This window comes from Macaca mulatta, chromosome 19 (genome assembly GCF_049350105.2).
Source record: "Macaca mulatta isolate MMU2019108-1 chromosome 19, T2T-MMU8v2.0, whole genome shotgun sequence".
Taxonomy (NCBI): Eukaryota; Metazoa; Chordata; class Mammalia; order Primates; family Cercopithecidae; genus Macaca; species Macaca mulatta.
Window position 1 is genome coordinate 5,862,666 of NC_133424.1, and position 23,871 is coordinate 5,886,536.

General features: G+C 54.3%; 1 protein-coding gene across 39 annotated transcripts in view; it reads left to right on the forward strand.

The window, feature by feature from the left end:
• The window catches only part of KDM4B (lysine demethylase 4B), a 183,979-nt gene that overhangs the window by 34,517 nt on the left and 125,591 nt on the right, over nt 1-23,871 (forward strand). For 34 of the 39 annotated variants that reach the window (XR_013408561.1, XR_013408548.1, XR_013408553.1 and 31 more), the window contains 1 exon segment: nt 14,632-14,714. The gene's annotated coding sequence lies outside the window, so the exon portion shown is untranslated. 39 annotated transcript variants of the gene reach the window in all.

The window sequence follows — 23,871 nt, forward strand, 5'->3', positions numbered from 1 at the left end:
CGCGCGCTGTGTCGTCTGGAAGGGCCTGGTTCCCCTGCCTCGCCAGCAGGGTGTGCTGTTCTGCGTCTAAAATACTTGCCAATCCCACTGCTGAGAAATGGGAGCTCAATGATTGTTCCTGTAGTTATGAGTGGTGGTGAACATCTTGTGATTAAAGCTGTTTTTGCATCTTTTCTGTTAACTGTCTCTTCATGCTTTTCACCTACTTTTTTCTATTGGATATTTGGCCTTTTCCTCCTAACTCGAAACTCCAATATGTGAACCTTTGTGGTATGTATTTATGTATTGCAACTATTTTCTTTGTCTTTTTTTTGTTGTTGTTTGTTTGTTTGTTTTTGGAGACTGAGTCTCACTCTGTTGTCCAGGCTAGAGTGCAGTGGCACAATCTCAGCTCATTGCAACCTCCGCCTCCCAGGTTCAAGTGATTCTCCTGCCTCAGTCTCCTGAGTAGCTGGGACTGCAGGCATGAGCCACCACGCCCAGATAATTTTTGTATTTTTAGTAGAGATGGGTTTTTGCCATGTTGGCCAGGCTGGTCTAAAAATCCTGACCTCAGGTGATTCACCCGCCTTGGCCTCCCAAAGTGCTGGGATTAGAGGCGTGAGCCACCTTGCCCAGTGCAAATATTTTCCCTCAGTCTCTGGATTGCCTTTTGACTTTGTTATTGGTGTTTGGTTTTCTTTTGCCCTGCAGAATTTTTTTTTTCTTTTTCCTTTCCTGTCCTTTCTCTCCACTTTCTCTCCCTTCTCTCTCCTTTCTCTGTCCTTTCCTTTCTCTGTCCTCTGTCCTTTCTCTGTCCTCTGTCCTTTCCCTCTCCTTTCCTTTCCTTTATTTCCTTTCTTCTTTCTTTTTTTTTCATTTTCTTTCTTTTTTTTTTTCTCTTTCTTTCAAGAGGAGGTCTTACTGTGTTGCCCAGGCTGGTCTCAAACTACTGGGCTCAAGCAGTCTTCCTGCCTTGACCTCCCAAGCAGCTGGAATTACAGGTGTGAGCCACCACACCTGGCTAATTAAAAAAAAGCCAGGCACGGTGGCTCACACCTGTAGTCCCAGGACTGTGGGAGGATCACTTGAGTCCAGGAGTTTGAGGCCAGCCTGGGCAACATGGTGAGACCCCTATCTCTACAAAAAAGAAAAAAAGTTAGCCAGACACGGTGGTGTACGCCTGTGGTCCCACCTACTCAGGAAGCTGAGGTGGGAGGACTGCTTTAGCCCAGGAGTTCAAGGCTGCTGTGAGCTATGATCACACCACTGTACGCCAGCCTGAATGACAGAGCGAGACCTTGTCTCAAAAGTCACATTTCTGAGTCTGTTTTCTTTGCCTCTCGATTAGAGCTGTGGTTGGAAAGCCCTTTCCGTCTCTGGGGCTGGAGAGGAGTTTGGCTCGTTTTTTTCTGGCTCTCGTATGATTCCTCCTTTACACTCACGTTCTGATTCCACCGCTGTTCATTCTCGCAGATGGTGTGAGGTGGGGACCTCACTTTATTGTTTTCTAAATGGCTACTCCGTTGTCCCAGCTCCACTGATTAAAAAATCCCTGCTTGGGCCGGGCGTGGTGGCTCACCCCTGTAGTCTCATCACTTTGGGCTGAGGTGGGCGGATCACCTGAGGTCGGGAGTTCGAGACCAGCCTGACCAACATGGAGAAACCCTGTCTCTAGTAAAAATACAAAATTAGCTGGGTGTCGTGGTGCATGCCTGTAATCCCAGCTTCTCAGGAGGCTGAGGCAGGAGGGTCTCTTGAATCCGGGAGGTGGAGGTTGTGGTGAGCAGAGATTGTACCCTTGCACTCCAGCCTGGGCAACAAGAGCAAGATTCTGTCTCCAAAAAAAAAAAAAAAAAAACAAACCCTGCTTGGCCAGGCGCAGTAGCTCACACCTGTAATCCCAGCACTTTGGGAGGCTGAGGTGGGCGGATCCCTAGAAGTCAGGAGTTTGAGATCAGCCTCGACAATATGGTGAAACCCCATCTTTACTAAAATACAAAAATTAGCTGGGTGTGGTGGTGGGTGCCTGTAATCCCAGCTACTTGGGAGGCTGAGTTAGGAGAATTGCTTGAACCCGGGAGGCGGAGGTTGCAGTGAGCTGAGATCGTGCCACTGCACTCCAGCCTGGGTGACAAGAGCGAGACTCCGTCTGAATAAAAGGTCCCTGCTTACCCCACTGCCTTGGGAAACCCCCTCTGTTCCCCACACAGGCTCCGTATATGCCTGAGTCTGTGTTTGGGCTTCCTCATCTCTCCACAGCAGGTCTGCCCCTGGGTTGTTGGCCACGGTCAGATGCTCAGCCATGTGAGAATACTCTGTCTCCTGCCTGGGCACATCTGGCTCCCCTCTGCGTCCTGTTTGGTATTACTTTTTAGGGTTTGTGCATTTTTCTGTGTTCTTTGGTACACAAATGCTTCTTTGAAGTTAATACGTGGCAGTAATGCTGGCACTGGGGATGGCTGGGGGTGGTGGATGGCCTGTGTCCTAGAGGGCGGGTGTGCTGGCAGAGACTTGGGGATGAGGTTAAGGATTCTCCTAAGTCCTTTTCTTCTGGGGGAAAGAGACTCATGGAAACCCCTTCAGTGCAACGGTCTCGCCATTTCCACACGCCAGCCCCTGGCACTTTCCACCATTCACGTGCCCGGCTCCCGCAGTCCCACCCTTGCCCTGCCACAGGCCCTTGCTCCCTCCTTACCCGACCTGGAGTTCATGGCCCACAGTGGGCCTGTTCTCATCGCCCATCCCGCCAGCTCCTTGGCCCTTCTCAGCCCTTGCTGCCCCCTGTTCTCATTCACCTCTACCCACGATCCGGAGATGGATTGTCACAGGCCCACGGGTCCAGGCCCACCCCAGCCCAGCAGCTTCCTAGAGCAGTGCCTCAGCCGGGCATGTTGCCCAGGGGCGCTCGGCAGTGTCTGGAAACAGCCGGTCCCTGTGACCCGGTGTGCACATGTGCTGCCATGTGCATTTCACATCCCCAGTTTCATGTAGTTGAGGATGCTTGGCTGTGAGATCTGCCACGGCTCTCTGCTCCCTGGGAGTCCCCTTCTCACGTCACCCTGCGCGATGAGCGTGAGAAGTCACCCGCAGAGGGTCAGGAAGGTGGTTATATTTTAGTGGCCACAGGTGGGCAGTGCCCCTGGGTGTTGAGCAGAGGCCACCCCTGCTCCCCTCTGGAAGACACTCCCTTCTGTCCAGGCAGCCCTCAGATTACAGCCCTCAGTCTGACCCCAGAGACATGCAAATGGGGGACAGACGCAGGGCTTTGGTGCCGGAACCAGGAGCGTCCCGGGCAAAGTGAGACAAGCTGGTCACCCCCTGCACATTCCGCCACTTCCCCCAGGTTTTAGTCTCCCACCCCCTGGAACTGGTAACCCTACTAGAGGTACCCGTGCAGCGTCTTCCTTTTCTGCGCGCTCCGTGTGTGCTGGCCTGTCCTGCGGCCGTCACCTGGCAGATAGCTGCTGGGGGTCCTGTCCGGACCCAGGGATCCAGCACAAAGCTTGGAGACGTGTCTGTGCAGCCCGCCCTGTGGCTGTGTGTGGAGTTGGTGGTGGACTTCTGTCGCCCCATGACATCTGAGGCTGCAGGAGCGGCCTGTAGAGAGGTGTTGGTGGCCAGGTGGGACAAGCATGGAGAACACAGATGCCCGGGGCAGCTGGCAAGAGGGGTCAGGTGCTTTTGAAAGAAGAGATGTTACCAAACTGTCCTTCCCAGTGGTGCTGCCAGGCCGCTGGGGCATAGATCAGTGTGGGCACCTGTTCCTCCATGGCCTCTGTGACCTGCTGTGTCACTGGACTTGCTGGTCTGTGGCTGAGCGAGCCTCCTAAGTGACAGGATGGTGACAGCTACCACTTAGGGTACCTCATTGAGCTTCCCGAAGACCCCATGAGGAGAGCATTAACATGGAGAGCCCCCTTTACACACGAGGAAACTGAGGACCAGAGATGTGGGGCCTCGCCCTCCTCTGGACCTCATGGTGGGTGGTGGGGCTCACCTTCCTTTGTATGCATGTGGATATCCAGTTGTCCCAGCACTGTTTGTTGAAACACCTTTTCTTTCTGCATTCAGTGGTCTTGGGACAAGGCCTTGGGTGCCTGTGCTGTGTACCATATCCCCACCTGGGACCTCCCTCCAAGAGTGATCTTAGAGGTTGCAGGGCCACGGGGGGAAGGTCCCCACCATTCTCCAGCAGCTGCCTCGCCACACAGCTGGGAGGGATGTGGGGTAGAGAGCCCCCCTTGGTGCTGGCCCTGGGGGTCGAAGTGGTACAGGGGCAGGGGTGGCCCCTGCAGTCACCGCGTCCTCCTCTGGTGGAGGCGAGTGGTGATGCTGGGTCACAAGAGGTGGCTTCTCATCCCAGTGGTCTCGCGCTGCACTCCGGGGCCTCCATCACCCGATCTGGGGGCTGTGGGGGTCCTGGGAGAGGGCTTGTGGTAGGGGACAGTTTTTGATGTTCTCTTAGTGAAGGACAGAGAAGAAGAATGGGGGGCTGGCGGTGGGGGCAGGGAGCCAGGATGGTGCTGGTCCCACCTCCCTTCCTTCCATCCCTGCTGCAGGCCTGCCCTCTTCATGCCTGGCTCCCCGCAGCCTTTCCCTGTCCCCGTCTGTCCCGCCACTACTGGAACCCCACCCCACCTCTGGGTAGTGTGCACTCCATCCTCAGAGAGGAACCCTCATCCCCTGGACTTGATCCTGCTGTCTCCCCGGAGCCCGCGGCCGTTCTGCTGCTCCTCCCACCCCTTCTCGCTGTCCTTCCCGGCAGTCCAGGCCTGTCCACCGCGTCTTTCTGACTCGTGCTGCCACATCATCTGCCCCGGCTGGGGTTTTAGCTCCCCGGGGACTGGAAATGCATTGGTTAAGATATGGTGAGTTAGGCCGGGCACAGTGGCTTATGCCTGTAATCCCAGCACTCTGGGAGGCCGAGGCAGGTGGACCACCTGAGGTCAGGAGTTCAAGACCAGCCTGGCAAACATGATGAAACCCCATTTGTACTAAAAATACAAGAATTAGCTGGGCATGGTGGCACACACCTGTAATCCCAGCTACTTGGGAGGCTGAGGCAGGAGAATTGCTTGAACCTGGGAATTGGAGGCTGCAGTGACCCAAGATTGTGCCATTGCACTCCAGCCTGGGCAACAGAGCGAAACTCCATCTCAAAAAAAAAGAAAAAAGATATGGCGAGTTAAGAAGTTAAGAGAGGCCGGGCGCGGTGGCTCACACCTGTAATCCCAGCACTTTGGGAGGCTGAGGCGGGTGGATCACGAGGTCAGGAGATCGAGACCATCCTGGCTAACACAGTGAAACCTCGTCTCTACTGAAGAATACAAAAAAGTAGCCGGGCGAGGTGGCGGTCGCCTGTAGTCCCAGCTACTCGGGAGGCTGAGGCAGGAGAATAGCGTGAACCCGGCAGGCGGAGGTTGCAGTGAGCTGAGATTGTGCCACTGCACTCCAGCCTGGGCGACAGAGCAGGACTCCGTCTCAGCTTCCATGTTCTACTCTGTGAAGTGGGAGTGACAGCAGTGCCTTTCCCATGGGGCTGCTGGGAAGTGACTCAACCAGGAGCACCAGCGAGGGGACACCAGAACGGGCCCCAGCCACCTCCTGGCAGAAGCATGGGGCTCACGAGGCGGGGCGGGGGTGGTGGGGACCAGGCGCAGACCTGGGCAGGGACCTGGGCAGAACAGGGAAGTGGAACCTTCTAGAAGGGCCTTGGAGGAGGGCCCTACCCACACCACCCCTCGTGAGCAGCCCCCTGCCAATGTCCATCTCCCAGTTGAGAGTTGGGAAAAGCAGAGTTCTCTCAGGACTGGAATATGAATGGCAGCTCTTAGCCAGGCTCTGCCATATTGGAGAGGGTTCCAGAAGGTTCCGCAAGCCCACTGGCTCCTCTGTCATTCTTGGCATGGTTTTGATCTCTCTTCTCCCTTGCTTCATTGCTGTGATGTCAAGCATCTCTTCCCGTGACTGTTGACTCCTTTTGTATCTTCTTTGGAGAAATGTTTGTTCCATCCTTTGCCCATGTTTTCTGTTAGGTTGTTTGTCTTTTGTTAAGTTGCAAGAGTTGTTGACATATTCCGGATGCAAGTTCCTTATTAGATAATGACTTGCAAATATTTTCTCCTGTTTTGTACATTGTCTTTTCATTTTTCTGTTTTTTTTGTTTTTTTTTTTTTCGAGACAGAGTATTGTTCCATCTCCTAGGCTGGAGTACAGTGGCACAAACATAGCTCACTACAGTCTCCAACTCCCAGGCTCAAGCGATCTTCCCTCAGCCTCCTGAGTAGCTGGGACTACAGGTGTGCATCACAATGCCTGGCTAATTTTTTTCTTCTTTATTTTTTCTAGAGATGGCATCTTGCTGTGTTACCTAGTCTGGTCTTGAACTCCTGTGCTCATGTGATCCTCCCACCTCGGCCTCCCCAAAGTGCTGGGATTATAGACATGAGCTGCCATGCCCAGCCAAGTCTTTTCACTTTCTTGAGGCCTTTGCAAACAATTTTTCTTTTTCCACATGCACTTTTGGTGTTATAGCCTGATCCAAAGCCACGAAGGTTTATTCCCATGGTTTTCCTAAGAGTTGGATAGTTCTGGGCGGGGTATACCAGCTCACATCTATACACCCAGTGCTTTGGAAGGCTGGGTTGGGAGGATTGTTTGAGGCCAGGAGTTTGAGACGAGTGTGAGCAACATAGCAAGACACTGTTGGTACAAAAAGTTTTAAAAAGAGTTTTGTAGTTTGGGCACTTACATTTAGATCTATGACCTATTTGGAGTCAGTATAAATATATGGTGTGAGGTAGGGGTCCACCTTCATTTTTTTGTGTGTGAATATCCAGCTGTCCCAGCAATATTTGTTGAAAAAACTGTTCTTTATGCATTGAGTGGTCTTTGCACTGTTTTTGAAAATCACCTGACTTTAAGTATATGGGTTTATTTCTGGACTCTCAGCTTTCTCCCATTTATCTAATGTCTGTCCTTATACCAGTACCATGCTGTCTTGACTACTGTAGGTTCATCACTGTGAATTATTTTATGTCTAGTCTTGAGTGCAGACATTAAGGAAAAATAATGTGGTTTTTACATTAACATATAGGGACCCAGATTAGCTGATGAGACTACAGCCTTCTTAGTTGGGATCCGGAAAACCCTGGCTGTTCCCTGCCTCCTTTTTCCTTCTTTTTCTTTCTTTCTTTTTTTTTTTTTTGAGACAGAGTCTCACTCTGTTGCGCAGACTGGAGTGCAGTGGCGTGATCTCGGCTCCCTACAACCTCTGCCTTCTGGGTTCAAGCGATTCTCCTGATTCAGCCTCCCAAGTAACTGGGACTACAGGCACGTACCACCACACCTGGCTAATTTTTTTAAAAAATATTTTTAGTAGAGATGGGGTTTCACCATATTGGCCAGGCTGGTATCGAACTCCTGACCTCGTGATCTGCCCACCTGGGCCTTCCAAAGTGCTAGGATTACAGGTGTGAGCCACCATGCCTGGCCCCTGCCTCCTTTTTTTTTTTTTTTTTTTAAAGACAGAGTTTCACTGTGTTGCCCAGGCTGGAGGGCAGTGGCGTGATCTCAGCTCACTGCAGCCTCTGCCTCCCAGATTCAAGCAATTCTCCTGCCTCAGCCTCCCAAGTAGCTGGGACTACAGGTGGGTGCCACCACACTCTGCTAATTTTTGTACTTTTAGTAGAGATGAGGTTTTGCCATGTTGGTGAGGCTGGTCTCAAACTCCTGACATCAAGTGATCTGCTCACCTTGGCCTCCCAGAGTGTGGGATTCCAGGTGTGAGCCACTGTGCCCAGCCTATTCCCTGCTTCCTTTATTGAGCCATGCCACCTTCCTCAGTTGGATTTGGGTATCAGTAAGGATATGAAGGTTTTGGTGACATACTTGTAAATAAGAGGCTGTTTCCCTAGGATGCAGAGGTTGATGACAAATGTCAGCTTTTCAGTTCTTTCACTCAAGAAAGATGTGCAGCTTGAATTCAGCAGGTTTGGTCTTCAGTGGGGCCTGAAAGTGGGTGGGATGTGGTGGTGCCCCTCGGTTTTCTGATCATCTTGGCTCTTTTATGGCCTGACTCTCCTCTTCCAGTGACAGCCTGCTATGCTGTGAGCTTCAGAGGACAGAGGTCCAGGTGGTTGTTTGGTTTAGGTTTTTTAACTTTTTATTTTGAAATAATTTTAGACTCACTGAACTGTTGCAAAGATAGCACAGAGCGTTCCTGTGTACCTTTCACTCAGCCCCTAATGTGAGCATCTTACATAACCACAGAATGCTCAGAAATTAGCCAATTCCATAGTACCATGCAATTCACTCAACTGGAGATTTTTTTTTTTTTTTTGAGTCAGAGCCTTGCTCTGTCACCCAGGCTGGAGTGCAGTGGTGCAATCTTGGCTCACTGCAACCACTGCCTGCCAGGTTCAAGCGATTCTCCTGCCTCAGCCACCCGAGTAGCTGAGATTGCAGGTGCCCGCCACCACGCCCAGCTAACTTTTGTATTTTTAGCAGACACGGGGTTTCACCATGTTGGCCAGGCTGGTCTCGAACTCTGACCTCAGTTGCTCTGCCTGCCTTGGCCTCCCAGAGTGCTGGGATTACCGATGTGAGCCACTGCACCTGGCCTCAACTATAGATTCTATTAGATTCCCACTAGTTGTCCCACCAACATCCCTTTCCTGGTCCAGGACATCATCCAGGACCCCACTCACCATTTAATCTCAGAGGCTCTTCCGGGCATGCCAAGCCTCCATCTTGCCTTGACTTTCACGACCTTGGCACTTCCAGAGAGCACCAGGCAGATGTTTTGTAGAAGGAGCTTCTTCCCTTGGCTTTCAGGCGTTTTCTCGTGGTTAGCCTGGGGCTCTGGCCATTTTGGAAGCAGACTGCAGGGGCTGAGGTTGCTGCTTCCCTGTGCAGCGCAGCAGGAGGTGCGTGTGGCCGATGTGGCTGATGCCGCTCAGCCGGTGATGTCGACTGTGGCCGCCTGGCTGAGGCATCGGCCCAGTTCCTCCACTGCAGAGTTACTCCTTTTCCCTTTGGGACTTTGAGCCTGTGAACATGTCCTGTGCCTTCAACTTCTGCCCGCCAGTTTTTGCACCTCCGCGTGGCTCTTTCCTGCAGGGATTATTCCCGGGGTGTTGGAATGGTGATTTTATGTTACTTGTATTCCTTTGAGACTTACGAAGGAGAATTCTTCTGTGGAGGAGAGCTGTCCCTCTTCCCCCATTTATCAATTGCGTTTTATTTATTTGTATATTTTTGAGACAGAGTCTCACTCTTTTGCCCCGGCTGGAATGCAGTGGCACAATCTTGGCTCACTGCAAGCTCCGCCTCCTGGGTTCAAGCAATTTTCCTGCCTCAGCCTCCCGAGTAGTTGGGATTACAGGCGCCCGCCACCACACCTGGCTAATTTTTGTATTTTTAGTAGAGACAACGTTTCACCATGTTGTGCAGGCTGGTTTCAAACTCCTGACCGCAAGTGACCCACCTGCCTCGGCCTCCCGAAGTGCTGGGATTACAGACATGAGCCACTGCGCCCTTGATTGCACTTTAAATGTTCTCTCCGGAAAGCCATCTGTGTGTTTGTTTTATCCTGTGGGTTGTAACATGATGCTGTCATTCATCTTAGTGCTCAGGTAGGTGGTCCTCATTTTGGCCATCGGGAGCCCTTCGCGTGTCCTTTCTGCCCGCTCCCATCCTGTCAAGCCTTCCCTCCCTCTCTGGTCCTGCAGGGCGATCTGAGCTCATCTTGTATGTTCTGCCCCAGCCCTGGAATTGACCACCTGTCCTGCATGGCGCCCTGGTTCCTCATAGTGGAGAATGAGATTTACAGACCGTGGCCTGGGTGCTGACCGTGCTTGATGCTGTTGGGGCATCATTGCTTCAGGTTTTCTCTGCCAACAGGGCTTGGAAGTAGGAATGCTAACCCATGTGTATATGCGCATCTGTATGTCTCTCACAGTATCTTTTCCAAAGCTGCTGAGTTCATACTCATAGGGTGCTAGAGCGTTCATGTCGTGGGCCTGTCTGAGGCTTTGGGTGGCCACCCCCAACCTGTAAGGGGTACGCAGAGCCCCTGGAGAAAGGAGGACCTTGCTGTGGGGCTAAAGACTTGGGTGGGAGGCAGGAAATGACATGTCCCTTTTGAAGGCCACTTGGGACTTGTGGCTGTGGGAGAGGCTGGCAGAGCCGGGCACTGGGCCATCCTGGGTCAGGTAACCTCGCCAGGCGGGCAGGTGAGAGGATGGATCCCTTCCTTCCGGTTCAGAGATTCCTGTTTTTGGACCCGTGCCCAGCCCCAGGATAAGAGGTGGGCAGTGTGGTCTGGTGCAGGCCCAGCCTTCTGAACCCACCTGAGGGTCAGCCCTGGAGGCTCTGGTGACTGGCAGCCTCATGGCCAAGAGCACCTCCTTTTGGGGGGTTCTTGGGGGGCCAAGTTCTGTGGTCCCCAGGCCTCTGTGCTGTGGTGCCGCTGTCTCCTCCCTGATTCCCCCCGCCTGTGGTCTCTCCTTTCGCCCCACCTGTGGGTCTTGGCAGAGGGGCTCCCTCAGCACCTGTGCCTTCAGAATCAGCACGTGTGGGGCAGCGGCTGTTACGTTATCAGCAGCTCATGCCTTTTGGGGGCATTGGTGTCCGATGCCTGGGGCTGTCACTGCAGGCTTCTGTCATGCTGCGGTGGGCTCCCCTTGCCAATTCTATTCCTAGTGCCCAGGTCTGCCCAGAAGCCGCAGCAAGGTCGACAGGCTGGGCCCATGGCAGGACGCGGTCAAACCTCAACCACCTGGGTCTTCCCCTCCCGGCAATTAATAGAACTTAGTTTTTGGAGCAGTTTGAGATTTACAGAGAATTTGGGCAAGTGGGAGTGAGAGTTCCCGTCTCTCCCTGCCACTCCCCGCCCGTTTTCCTCATGGTAACATCCTGCCTATCGTGGTGCATTTGTCTCTTGATAAACACTTTGTTAGTGACACTTCACACTTCATTCGGATTGCCTCTGCTTTTCCCTAATGGACTTTTTTTTCTGTCCCAGCCCCCCGCAACCCTGACCTCCCAACTGGGATCCCTCGTGGCCTGTAGCCGTCCCAGGATCCCTCGTGGCCTGTGGCTGTCTCCTCAGGCTCCTCTGGGCTGGGACCGCTCCCCACACGTTCCCTTAGTTTTGTGCCTGGACAGTGTTGAGGGGAGTTGGCCAGGCAGATGGTAGGGCGCCCCTCGATTGGGGCGTGTCTGGCGTTTTGCTCAGGCTCGCATGGGGTGGAGGCTGTTGGGAGGACCTCAAAGGTAAGGGCTCTTCTCGTCACATTCTGGCAAGTGTTAGGACACGGGCCATCAGCAGGACTGGGTTAGAGGCGTGTGGCTGTTGCTGCTGCCCTGACGGCCTGGCTGCAGGGGTTCATCATCCTCCCCCCGGGACGCTGTCCCCTGACTTTCCATTCGTGCACTGATGGAAGGAAGTCACTGCATAGCCCATGCGTCAGGAATGGGGAGCTGCCTGGGCCCCAACCCCTTGTCCTCCCTCCTTGGGGGGCAGTGGAGGTGGGCTAGCCTGGCGTGTCATCCATTGCGGATGGGGGCCAGGGTGGACACAAGCCTAGGCTCGGGCTGTGCCTTGAGAACTGGGGCCCGGCCTCAGCCCCAGAGCTCCAGCCTCCCAGCTTGGAGTGGGCACTTTTCGGGCCCCGGAGAGGGAGGGCAGGACCTGTGGTCTTGGCAGCACCGGGCTGAGGTCTGTCCAGCTGAGAGCCTCCGGGTCTGGTGGACTCCCTGCCTTCTTGACCAAGTGCTGAGAGTGGGGGTGGCACATTGCGCAGCGGGGGACAGAGCTGTGCAGAGAGACAGTTACGTGTGGAGGGGAGACCCAGGATCCCGTGGGGACCTGGTGGTAGCCAGGAGCAGCAGTCACAGGGGAGAGGCCTGGGTGGCCCCTAGGAGTGGACAGGCGCTTGCCTCCCCTGAAGTCAGGGAGGTGTCCTTTGCTGCTGTGACAAGTGGCCGCAGACACAGTGGCTGAAAGCAGCACCTGGTCATTCTCTCCCATGCCTGGAGGAGGAAAGTCTGACATGGGCCTCCCTGGGCTAAAACCATGGTGTGGGCAGGGCTGTTCCTTCTTGAGGCTCCCGGAGAGAGTCCATTCCTTTCCTTTCCCAGTGTCTAGAGGCGTCCACATCCCTCGGCTTGGGGCCCTTCCTCCCGCTTCACAGCCACAGGGCAGCCTCTTCCAGGCCCTGACTCTCACCCTCTGGCCTCTTCCCACGAGGAGGCTGTGAGGACATTCGGCCCCCGGATCATCCCATCTCAAGATGCCTAAGTCAGTCCCATCCGCAAAGCCCCTGGTGCCATGGAAGGGGAAATAGTCCCAGGGGTCTGGGGGTGAGGACAGGGACGTCTTTGGGACCATTATTCTGCTGCCCACAGCTGCGTGGAGGGATTCCTGAGTGTGCAGGTCCTCTTCAGCTGGTGACAGTGTCAGGGGTCGGCCTGGGCAGGTGGGAGAGGTCGTGAAGCCCTTTGCAGGGCACTTGGCCGCTCATCTGGCGCGGGGAAGAGGCACAGCCTGCGGCCCGGTGCTCTAGGGCCTGCTGTTCCCTTCCTACCCAGGGCAGGGCCTGTGGGAAGATACGGAAGTCGGGTGAATGAGCCGTGCCCAGTGATTTTAAAAAGCAGATTAAAATAACACAGCAAATGTCAGAGCTCATTGCGTGCTGTAGGGCGTTTGTGAAACTCGCATTGTTTATTTTTTTGAGACAGGGCCTCGCTCCGTCGCCCAGGCAGCAGCCTTGAATCCTGGGCTCAGGTGATCCTCCTGAGGAGCTGCGGCCACACCTGCTACCACACCTGGCTCAGTTTTAAAGTTTTTGTAGAGACAGAGTCTCACTATGTTGGTCGGGCTGTTGAGACTCCTGGCCTCAAGTGATCCTTCCTCATCGTCCTCCCAAAGTGCTGGCATTACAGGTGTGAGCCACCGCACCACTTGGTGTTGTTTAAAAGTCCTGGTGAGTTGTAAAAAGTGTACAGCTTCGGGAGGCCGAGGCAGGTGGATCACAAGGTTAGGAGTTTGAGACTAGCCTGGCCAGCATGGTGAAACCCCGTCTCCACTAAAAATACAAAAAATTGGCCAGGCGTGATGGCGCACACCTGTAGTCCCAGTTACTTGGAAGGCTGAGGCAGGAGAATTGCTTGAACCCAGGAGGCAGAGGTTGCAGTGAGCCAAGATCGCGCCACTGCTCTCCAGCCTGGATGACAGAGCAAGACTCCATATTTAAAAAAAAAAAAAAGAAAGAAAAGATACAACAAAACCAGGGCCCCAGGGAGCGAGCTTCTCTGCCCTGGAGGTTGGGCCCACCGAGGGGACCTTAGAGTTGCTTCTGAAGTGAGAGTTGGCATTAGCTAAGCAGAAGGAAGCAGAGGGCAGCCTGAGTTGAGAGCCAGCACCGGTGGAGCTCAGAGACGAGGGCTCGCAGGCCTGGGCACCCACCGAGCCCCAGGTGTGCCAAGTCCAGTGGGAGCTGCAAGTCAGATTGTGAAAGTCCTTTTTATTTTTTCCTAGACGTAGTCTTGCTCTGTCACCCAGGCTGGAGTGCAATGGCGTGATCTCAGCTCACTGCAACCTCTACCTCCCAGGTTCAAGTGATTCTCAAGCCTTAGCGTCCCCAGTAGATCTCAGCTCACTGCAACCTCTACCTCCCAGGTTCAAGTGATTCTCAAGCCTTAGGGTCCCGAGTAGATCTCAGCTCACTGCAACCTCTACCTCCCAGGTTTAAGTGATTCTCAAGCCTTAGTGTCCTGAGTAGCTGGGACTACAGGTGCACATCACACCCGGCTAATTTTTGTATTTGTAGTAGAGACGGAGTTTCACCCTGTTGACCAGGCTGGTCTTGAACTCCTGACCTCAGCTAATCTGCCTGCCTTGGCCTCCCAAAGTGCTGGGATTACAGATGTCAGCCACCGCGCCCCGCCATGAAAGTCTTGATATTGGCCGGAGTGGTGGCTTATGCCTGTAACCCCAGTACTTTGGGAACCCAAGGCAGGAGAATCATTTGAGGCCAGGAGCTCGAGACCAGCCTGGACACGATAGTGAGCCCCTGTCTCTTAAAAAAAAAAAATAAAAGTCTTGGTGTCACATCCAAAGTTTGGAGTTCCGTTCTGCATTCATCCTACAAGTGTCTGAGCGTCTGTGTCCAGGACTAAGTTTGACGCCTGGGCTGTGCCTTGGCCCTTGTGAGGTCGCAGCCCCTGCCTCCCTCTCTCCCTGTGCTCTGCCTCTTGGTGTTGGGGGGTGGGGAAAAAACTGGGTGCATTTTCTGCACTTTTCCCCTTGTAGGAAGCAAAACTTGAAAATCTCTCAGTAGTTGTCTGCATCTTAAGGCTTCCAGAAGCTTCTTTGGTTTCATTTGACTGTTCACGGATACTCTTGCTGCCTCGGCCCCTGGTTTTTAGGAGCTGAGGTTAAAATGGACCCTCACTGGAAAACTTGACTGGGTAAAGTGCTTATAGTTACGGATTTTTGTGTTGTTAAAAATTGACAAGAATGTGGAAAATCTGAATAAAGGCAAGCGTCCTTGGGCTGTGTGCAGCTGGTGGGAGTCGAATTTAGAATTAAAACTTGAGCGTGCAATCAGTTTAGTTAATCATGCTTTTATTTGCATGTTTTAGGAACCATCACCATTGCTGGAGGCACCTGACAAATCCTAGCCAATTTTTGGAGCATCTCCACCCAGGAACCTCGCCATCCAGAAGTAAGTAACACGGGCCCGGCCCCCAGGTGGCACCACAGGACCAGGGCCCGGAAGGCTATGGCCTCTTCCCTGGGTGGCCTGCCAGGCTCTGAATTCCTGGGACGTCCAGGCATGAGCTGTGCTTAGACGGGAGCCTGCGGTAGGGAGGTTCTTCTGGAAGTTTCTGCATGAAGCCTGTCTGCTCTGGGCTTGCATCTCGCCCTTTGGCATCGAACCACCCGACCCTCACTTCTAGAAACTGCAAAAGCTGCAGCTCCTCCTGCCTTTCGAGTGATACTGGGGTTTCCCTAGGACCCACTACCCTGTCTGCATCGGCCCTGGGGACACCTGGGCTCGTGGGGCGTTCCCCCACACACTGTCAGAAGTGGGGAGCAGTTAGAGCAGGGGTTTCTAAAAATGGGAGACTCCTTTTTTTTTTTTTTTTTTTTTTGAGACGGAGTCTTGCTCTGGGACACTCCTTTCTAAATGCCTCTGAGATAGTTCCATGGCCTGGCTGCCCCGGGTTTAGTTCCTTTTCTTGTGCCTTTCTTACAAGCCAAGGACAGTGGGCTTAAAGAGGTGCCTCTGCTGGCAGCCCAGGGGGACCACTCAGGAGAAGAGAGAATGGCCTCATCGCTTCTGGCCATATCCATAGGGCCCGGGTGACCCAGCGGAGAGTGTCAAGTGTGGGATGAGCAGTGCTGTGTCCTCCTGTCAGGACGGAGATGGCAGTGGCAGCGGTGGCTGGCAGAGCACTGGGGAAGGGCGGCCTGGTATGGCGTTGCCCTTGGATTCTGTGCCACTTCCCTGTGCAGAGGGAAGAAGGTGCCTGTCCAGGGCCCCTTGTGGCTAACGAGAGCGAGTATGGACTTGAACTGGGGCCCTTGAGTCATTTGTGGGTGCCTTTTCTGTTCTGCCACGATTAGGACCTTGAGGAGGGTGGTAGAGCCTAGCCTCCCTTGGGAAGGCATAAAGTGTAAAGGAAGAAGCTCTGGGCACCTGGTTGGCAAACTATGGCCCCTGGACCCAATCTGGGCCCCCGTTTTTATAAATAAAGTTTTATTGGCACGTGGCTGTGTCCATTTGTCTGTGCATTGTCTCTGGCTGCCCTCTCCTCACAGAAGAGAAGTGGGGAGCAGTTCCACTTGGGAGAAGTGAATAGCTGGAAGAGAGGGCGTGAGCTGCGCGTCTGAAGACATTTCCTATCTGGGCCTGTGCAGAAAACCATGCGCCTCCTCTTGTCCCGGTTAACTTACTGCTGGCTGGGGCAGGATGGACGAGTCTCTTAGTGACTTGGTTTGGAAATTGGCAGCTCTGTCTGTGCCTCCTAAAATCGTGCTTTTACCCTTCAAGTTTATGCTTTGTTACAAGATGGTCAATTTACTAATACTCAACTGTCTTCTTTGTACCAAGATTAACATAGCACAAACCAAGTAAGCAATGTGCTCTGTCAGTTAGCTTTGTTTTTTTGAGACAGGGTCTCGCTGTGTCACCCAGGCTGGAGTGCAGTGGTGTGATCATAGCTCACTGCAGCCTCCACCTCTTGGGCTCAAGGGATCCTCCCGCCTGAGCCTCTTGAGTAGCTGGGACTACAGGCATGCACACCACACCTGGCTAATTTTTTTTATTTTTGTAGAGACTACGTTGCCCAGGCTGGTCTCAAATTCCTGGCCTCAAGTGATCCTCCTACTTCGGCCTCCCAACGTGCTGGAGTCACAGGTGTGAGTCACCTCATCCTGCCTTAGTTCACCATATAGCCTTTGATAAACCCACTTGATATCTGAAGGTGCTGAGTGCAGCAACGAGGAGGTGCTAGAAAATATTCGGGGAGAGCACGGGAGACAGGAGTGAGGGAGCCGGGCTCCTGCTTCCGGAGGCCTGGAGCTGAAGGAGAAGAGGAGCTCAGGGCAAACCGTGTGGGGTTGCTGTGGTTTGCCAGGTCCCCAGATAGGCGGCTTTACTGAGATGAAATTAACACGCATCATATTCACTCTTTAAAGGATACAGTTTGGAAATGTGGGTGCCCTTGCAGGGCTGGGCAGCATCACCACTAATTTCGGAGCATCTCACTGTCCCCGAGGAAGCTCTGTCCCCCCTCAGCAGTGGCTCCCCATCCCGCCCCTACACCCCTAAACCAGCCATCCCCTTCCTGCCTCTGTGGACTGGCCTGCACTGTCCTGGACATCTCTTAGAAATGGGATCACGCACTGTGTGGCCTTTTGTGCCTGGAGTCTCTCGCTGAGTGCGACATCCTCAGAGACGAACCTCAGCTCGTCCACGCCATGGTCTGCGCCAGAGCCTCACTCATTTTCGTGGCTGAGTCGCGTTCTGCTGTGTGTGGCGCGCCGTGTGAGCTGCTCCCCTGCCGATGGGCGTTCATGTGGCCTCCTCTCTAGCTGTTGGGAGTCGTGCTGCTGTGGACGTTGGTTTGCAGGTGTGGTGTGGATATGCATTTCCATTTCCCTTGGGTCGACACCTGGGTGTGGAATCGCGGGTCCTAGGGTACGTTCTGTTTAACCTCAGGAATCGCCTGCCCGTCTCCACGGCGGCCGCACCCTTCAACATTCCTATGAGCTGTGCCTGAGCGCTGCCTCTGGTTTTGGAAACGTCTCTCGGAATAGTTGCCCGCTTTCTCCATTCCCACCCTGGAGCCGTCGCTTGGTGCACGGGGGGAGCTGGGCTGCGGGTGGCAGGGGAAGGGGGTCCCATGGCAGCTGCGAGTCGGCCTGTCCTCCTGCCTGCTTCCCGTGCCTCTGCTGTTAGCTTATTCGAGTATTGAATCATAGTGGCTTTTTCCTCCTAAATAGAATGCTAGGTTATCTTTTTCAGGCCTTGTAACTTTTCCTGCCCTGTAAAAAAGCACACCTTGAACACCTCGCTTTCTGTCTTTGCGCACAGATAGGTGTTGGGTGGGGGCTGATACAAAACACCCCTGTCTGGCCGGGCGCGGTGTCTCACGCCTGTAATCTCAGCACTTTGGGAGGCTGAGGCAGGCGGATCACCTGAGGTCAGGAGTTCAAGACCAGCCTGGCCAACATGGTGAAACCTCGTCTCTACTAAAAATACAAAAACTAGCCAGACGTGGTGGTGCATGCCTGTAATTCCAGCTACTCAGGAGGCTGAGGCAGGAGAATTGCTTGAACCTGGAGGCGAAGGTTGCAGTGAGCCGAGATCGCGCCATGTTACTCCACCTGGGCGAAAGAGTGAAACTGTCTCAAAAAAAAAGAAAGAAAACACCCCTGGCTGCGGCCTCGGGTGTCCCTGTGTCCCCCACCCTTGGGGTGGGGCCACTCTGACATCATGCGCCATTTTGGGGAGTGTCATGACCAGGAGGGCATCTTTTGTTTTTTCTTTTAATTAAAACAAATGCTAGGCTGGGCATGGCAGCTTCTGCCTGGAACCCCAGCATTTTGGGAGGCCAAGGCAGGAGGCCTTGATTGCTTGAGCCCAGAAGTTCAAGACCAGCCTGGTCTTGAATTTACAAAACAAATACAAAACTTACGTGGGTGTGGTGGCATGCACCTGTGGGGCAGGAGGATGGCTTGAGCCCAGGAGTTCCAGGCTGCAGTGAGCTGTGATTGTGCCACTGCACTCCAGCCTGGGCGATACAGCAAGACTCTGTTTCAAAAGATAAAATCAAATAAAAAAAAACACTGAAGGGAAAGGGTAGAGTGCAGGCCTGGCACAGGTTTCTTTTTTTGTTTGTTTTTTGTTTTTAAGACAGTCTCGCTCTGTTGCCAGACTGGAGTGCAGTGGTGTGATCTCGGCTCACTGCAACCTCCTGTGTTCAAGTGATTCTCCTGCCTCAGCCTCCCGAATAGCTGGGATTACAGGAGCACACCACCATGCCCAACTAATTTTTGTATTTTTTTAGTAGAGATGGAGTTTCACAGTGTTGGCCAGGATGGTCTTGTTCTCTTGACCTTGTGATCCGCCTGCCTCGGCCTCCCAAGGTGCTGGGATTACAGGCGTGAGCCACTGCACCTGGCCAGATTTTTAATTTAAGAGACTTGGCACGCATTTTTCATTTGCCTCTGTCTGCTTTCCATAGGCCCCCAAGCAGGGGCGATGTGTGATTGTCCATTTGTTTTCTCCTCTGCAGTTTGGCGGTCCTTGGGTAGAAGGACGGAGCGTTGAGCTTGGGTCAAACCACTGGTTTTATGGGCAGAGTCGAGTCGCCCGGAGGTGGTGACTTGGGCCACGTTCCTTGTGAGGGTTTTGTTTGGCTCATTCATTCAGCATAGGCGGGCCCCATGACCATGTGCTGGTAGTCCTATGTTCCCTCTGAAAGTGTGGCCCTGGTCCCTTGTCTCCTGGGGATTAGTGGTAGGGCCAGGCCTGGCCCTGGGAGCTCTGGGTCTTGAGCCTGTTCTTCCTCACACCACCTCTCCTGGGTACGCAGGGCACAGAGCACAGGACCTCCGCCTGAGGGCCACTGTGCTCAGGCGTGGCTCACATCTCGTGGCTTCGTCTTGAGGCTGGTTCGTCTGCTTGTCTCACCACGCTTAGGCCTGAGTGTCTGAAGAAGTAATGAGCTGCAAACCTCATGACCTGGAAATCCCGCCTGTCAGAGCCCAGGCCTCAGGAGGAGGCAGCTGAGGATGTTGGGGGTGCCAGCAACTGGAGCCCGCTTCTACCTGCCTCACTCAGGCCGCTGGCCACCCCCACAGACGGTCCCGGGAGTAGCTCTGTGACCACGCGCAACTGTTCCTGCTCCATTTCCTGGAGCTGCCTCTGTCTGTCGGTGTTGTGGGGGAACCGGGTTAGGAGAGCTCGCTCCAGTGTCTGATTTTCTGGAAACTGTGCTCCTGTCTGAGTGAGCGCAGGCAGAGGTGTGCTGGGCAGGAGTGGTCTCCAGGTGGGAGGGCTTGGAGGGACGTGGGGGTTGGTGGGTTTTTTTTAAAGTTTTAATTCGTAGTTTTTATGGGTACAAGCTATGCTTATTTCTTTGTGTAGTACATTTTCCACATGGCAGTTGTGGCGGACTGAATAATGGTCCCCATAGATGTCCACATCTTAATCCCTGGAACCCATGAATAATTACTTTAAATGACAAAAGGGACTTTTTGCGGGTGGCACTGAGTGAAGGACCCTGAGCTGGGAGATGACCCTGAATGATCCGGGGAGCCCAGTGTCCTCACCATGTCCTCATGAGAGGAGGCAGGAGGGTGAGAGTCAGAGGCTGGAAGAGGCTGTGCCATGCCTGTGGAGGTGGAGGAAGGGCCTTGAACTGAGGGAGCCTGGCACGCACTGGTGCTCTCTGGAGTAGGACGAAGCAGAGAACGTTCTGGTGCCAAGATTTTCTCTTTCCTGCCTGAGGGCCCTTTATGTACATTAGACCAGAGACAAGCGAATCCCGGTCTTGCCAGGGGAGGCATTTGGAGCTGCTCGTGGGACGTGGTGATGAGGTGCCAGGCCTCATGCCTGGAGCTTGGGCCGAGGGGCGTTCTCGTGCTGCCTCTGTGGCCAGGTTTCACTTGGGAGCCTGGCTGCATCGCGGGTTCCTCCTGGGCCATCTGACTCGGGGCTCCTCTGTCCTTGGTCCCTGCTGGGAACCGTGCTTTGGCAGCAGGAACCCAGTGAGATGGCAGCACAGGGGCCAGAGGCCAGCTGGGTCTCACTGGGGCGGCAAGGGGCTTCACCTGACGGCCAGCCCTCCCGGGACAGGGACCAGCTGGGACTCACTGGGGCAGCGTAGGGCTTTGCCTATTGCCCAGCCCTCCTGGGACAGGGACCAGTGGGAGCAAGAGAATGAGGGCCCGAGGGAGCCCCCACACTTCCTACCCACAGAGGAGGGCCTGACACTTCAAAAACAATGCACTGTCTTTTTGAATTTGTGGGGTGTTTTTTGGAGACAGGGTCTCATTCTGTCCCAGGCTGGAGTACAGTGGTGCGATCAGGGATCACTGCAGCCTTGATCTACTGGGCTCAAGGAATCCTCCTGCCTCAGCCTCCGAGTAGCTGGAACTGTAGGTGTGCACCACCACGCCTGGCTGGTTTTTAAATTTTTTGTAGCGATGGGGTCTCGCATGTTGCCCAGGCTGGTCCTGAACTCCTGGCAGCAAGCGATCCCCCACCTTCGCCTCCCACAGTGCTGGGGTCACAGGCGTGAGCCCCCGCCCCCGGCCTTCTCATTTTTAAACTGATTCTTCGTCATCAGTTTCTGTGTGTGGCTGCTGAGAGCCATCACCTGGCTGTTTCTTGGGTGGCCCTTGAACCCCCACACCTGCATCCTGCCCCACCTTCAAGTTCTTCCATCCCAGACTGGACTCTGGGTCAAGGAGAGTCCTCAGATCCTGGGGACATGGGCAGTTGTGGGGCCTGGGGACATGTGGACAGGATGCCCGCTTGGCCCCAGCAGTGCCGGTGCAGGTGGGGTGGAGGCCTGATGGGGTTGGCCAGATTGTGCCCACCTGAAGCCCCCTGCCAAGCCCCTGCATCTGAAGACTGCAGAGTGAGGGCAGCAGCCCAGGAGGGTGTCCTTGGGCCGGATGTGTCAGCGATCAGGAGAGCAGCCGAGGCTGGAGCGTGCCGCCCTGCTCAGCCCAGCCGGAAGGGTCCCCTCTCACTTGTTCCTCTCTCAGGTTGCGGAGGAGCTGTCCAGGACAGCCGGAGTGGGGCTGCCCATAAGATACAGATGCTGGTCCCACGTCATGGTCACAGCAGTAGGGCTGAGGAGCCAGGCCTGGCCCACGGTGTGCAGGGTCCCTGGAACAAACAGCTGCCTTAAAAAAAGGCTTTAAGGCCAGGCGCAGTGGCTCACACCTGTAATCCCAGCACTCTGGGAGGCCAAGGTGGGCGGATCATGAGGTCAGGAGTTCGAGCCCAGCCTGACCAACATGATGAAACCCCATTTCTACTAAAAATACAAAAATTAGCCGGATGTGGTGGTGGGTGCCTGTAATCCCAGCTACTCAGGAGGCTCAGGCAGGAGAATTGCTTGAACCCGGGAGATGGAGGTTGCAGTGAGCCGAGATTGTGCCACTGCAATCCAGCCTGGGTGACAAGATCGAGATTCCGTCTCAAAAACCAAAAACAAAAAGGCTTCATTGTGATACAATTTGTGAACCATACAAGTCACCCATTTGAAGCATGTTATTCAGTGGTGTGTAGTTTACTCAAAAGGCTGCTCTTGGGCCTCAAAATGAGTAGAGGGGAGAAAGGGACCCTTTTTTTGTTAGCGATTTTGAGAGCTGGGTTGGGTTAAACGACTTTCACGGTAAACTGGGGGCCAGGGTACCCAAGCCTGTCTTGAACCCCGAATAAACAAGAAACCCAGGGGCGGGGCGTAGTGGCTCATGTCTTATAATCCCAGCACTTTGGGAGGCTGAGGTGAGATGATCACTAAGCCCAGGAGTTTGCCCTGGTCTCCCAGCTTCCTCTCCAGTCCCCCAGCCAGGAGCAGCTGTAGAATCTGCGGACCCAATGTGAAATGAACCCACAGGGTTCCCGTGCTAAAACGGTGAAGAATCTTCAGATGGGGTCAGCTGGGCCTTAAACTGTGTATTTAACTGAGCGGGGCCTGGGGTACCAGTGGGGGTTGCATGCCCTGGAAGGCAGCCGTGCCTGCCATCCACTTCCCACAGCCAGAGAGAGCTTTCTAGAAATTTCAGTTGGATCGTGTCTTCTTGCTCTGAACCACCCGTCGGCTTCCCCTCCAACCCCACAGGAAGGGCAGGCTCCTTCCAGCCCAGCCCCCAGGGCCCACCCTGGTCTAGCCTTGACCCCGCCGCCTCCTCTGCGTTCCCTGCCCTCCGGCCAGTCGGGCCTTAGCTCTTCCCTGGCATTGCGGGGTCCTTCCCTCTACCTGGACTTTCCTCCTGCCCTGGACCCCCCAGAACTTGCACTGCTGCGTGTTTGACCCTCACGTCCAGACGCAGCCCTGCTGCCGCCCAGACCTCTCTGGTCCCAAACCAACTTCGTTTGTCTTTTTCTGTTTTTAAAATTTATTTATTTATTTTATTTTACTTATTTTTTTGTTTTTGAGACAGAGTTTCACTCTTGTCGCCCAGACTGGAGTGCAATGGCACGATCTCAATGCAACCTCCACCTCCTGGGTTCAAGCAGTTGTCCTGCCTCAGCCTCCCGAGTAGCTGGGATTACAGGCGCCCGCCACCATGCCCAGCTAATGTTTGTATTTTTAGTAGAGACGGAGTTTCACCACGTTGGCCAGGCTGGTCTTGAACTCGTGACCTCAAGTGATCTGCCCACTTTGGCCTCCCAAAGTGCTGGGATTACAGGCGTGAGCCAGCATGCCCGACCTTATGCTTTTTTTGAGATGATCTGGCTCTGTCGCCCAGGCTGGAGTGCAGTGATGTGATCACAGCTCACTGCAGCCTCAAACTCCTGGGCTCAGTCGATCGTCCTGCTTCAGCCTCCCAGAGCACTGGGACCACAGGTGTGCGCTGCCAGGTCTGGCCTTCATTTGTCTTTGAAGCTCTTGCTCACCCCTTGGTGACGTCATTGATTAGTCAGTCTCCAGATCAGGCCCCGTTTCGTCCCAGAACGGAAACTCTGCCTGGCACGTGGTGGGGCCTGCACATTTGCTCAGCGGAGGAGGATTCTGGGGACCTGGGTTCCCGGGGCTAGCAAGTTGGCTCGGAGCTGCCCATGGGTCAGGTCACGGTGGGGCAGGCTGGGGGCAGCACAGAGTGGGCACAAGGGAGTTTTGTGGTTTTGAAATTGAGTTTGTATCATGAGCTTTACTGCTTTTGTAAAAACTTGCTAGCATGGTGCCGAGAGAAATTCAAACAATAGTTGAGAATAAAATCCCTCCGTACCCCTGCCCTAGTGTCCCTATAGGAGCTGACTGCCGCCCCCTTTCTGCAGCATTAACTATGGTCTAGAATCTTCTAGAAGGATGGGACAGGGTGGCGGGAGCAGGGCCCGAGGGTCCCAGTTGTTTGGAACTGTGCCGGCCCGGCTCCAGCCAGGTCACACCACGGGGCAGCCGAGGCCTCCTTTGGCCCAGCTGAGGCCTTCACAGCACCCCAAGGCCCAGAGCCCCGTGAGCAGGAGACGGAGAAAGGGGTCTCCAAGGAAGGGTGGGCCTGGCAGCAGCACTGTGAGTGGCGGCAGGTGCGGGGGTGCCACCAGGCAGAGGCCGGCAGAGGCGGAGGCCGGCATGGTTGCCCTGCATCTGTTTCTGCGTGTGTGTGTTTGTGCCAGGGCTGCTAAA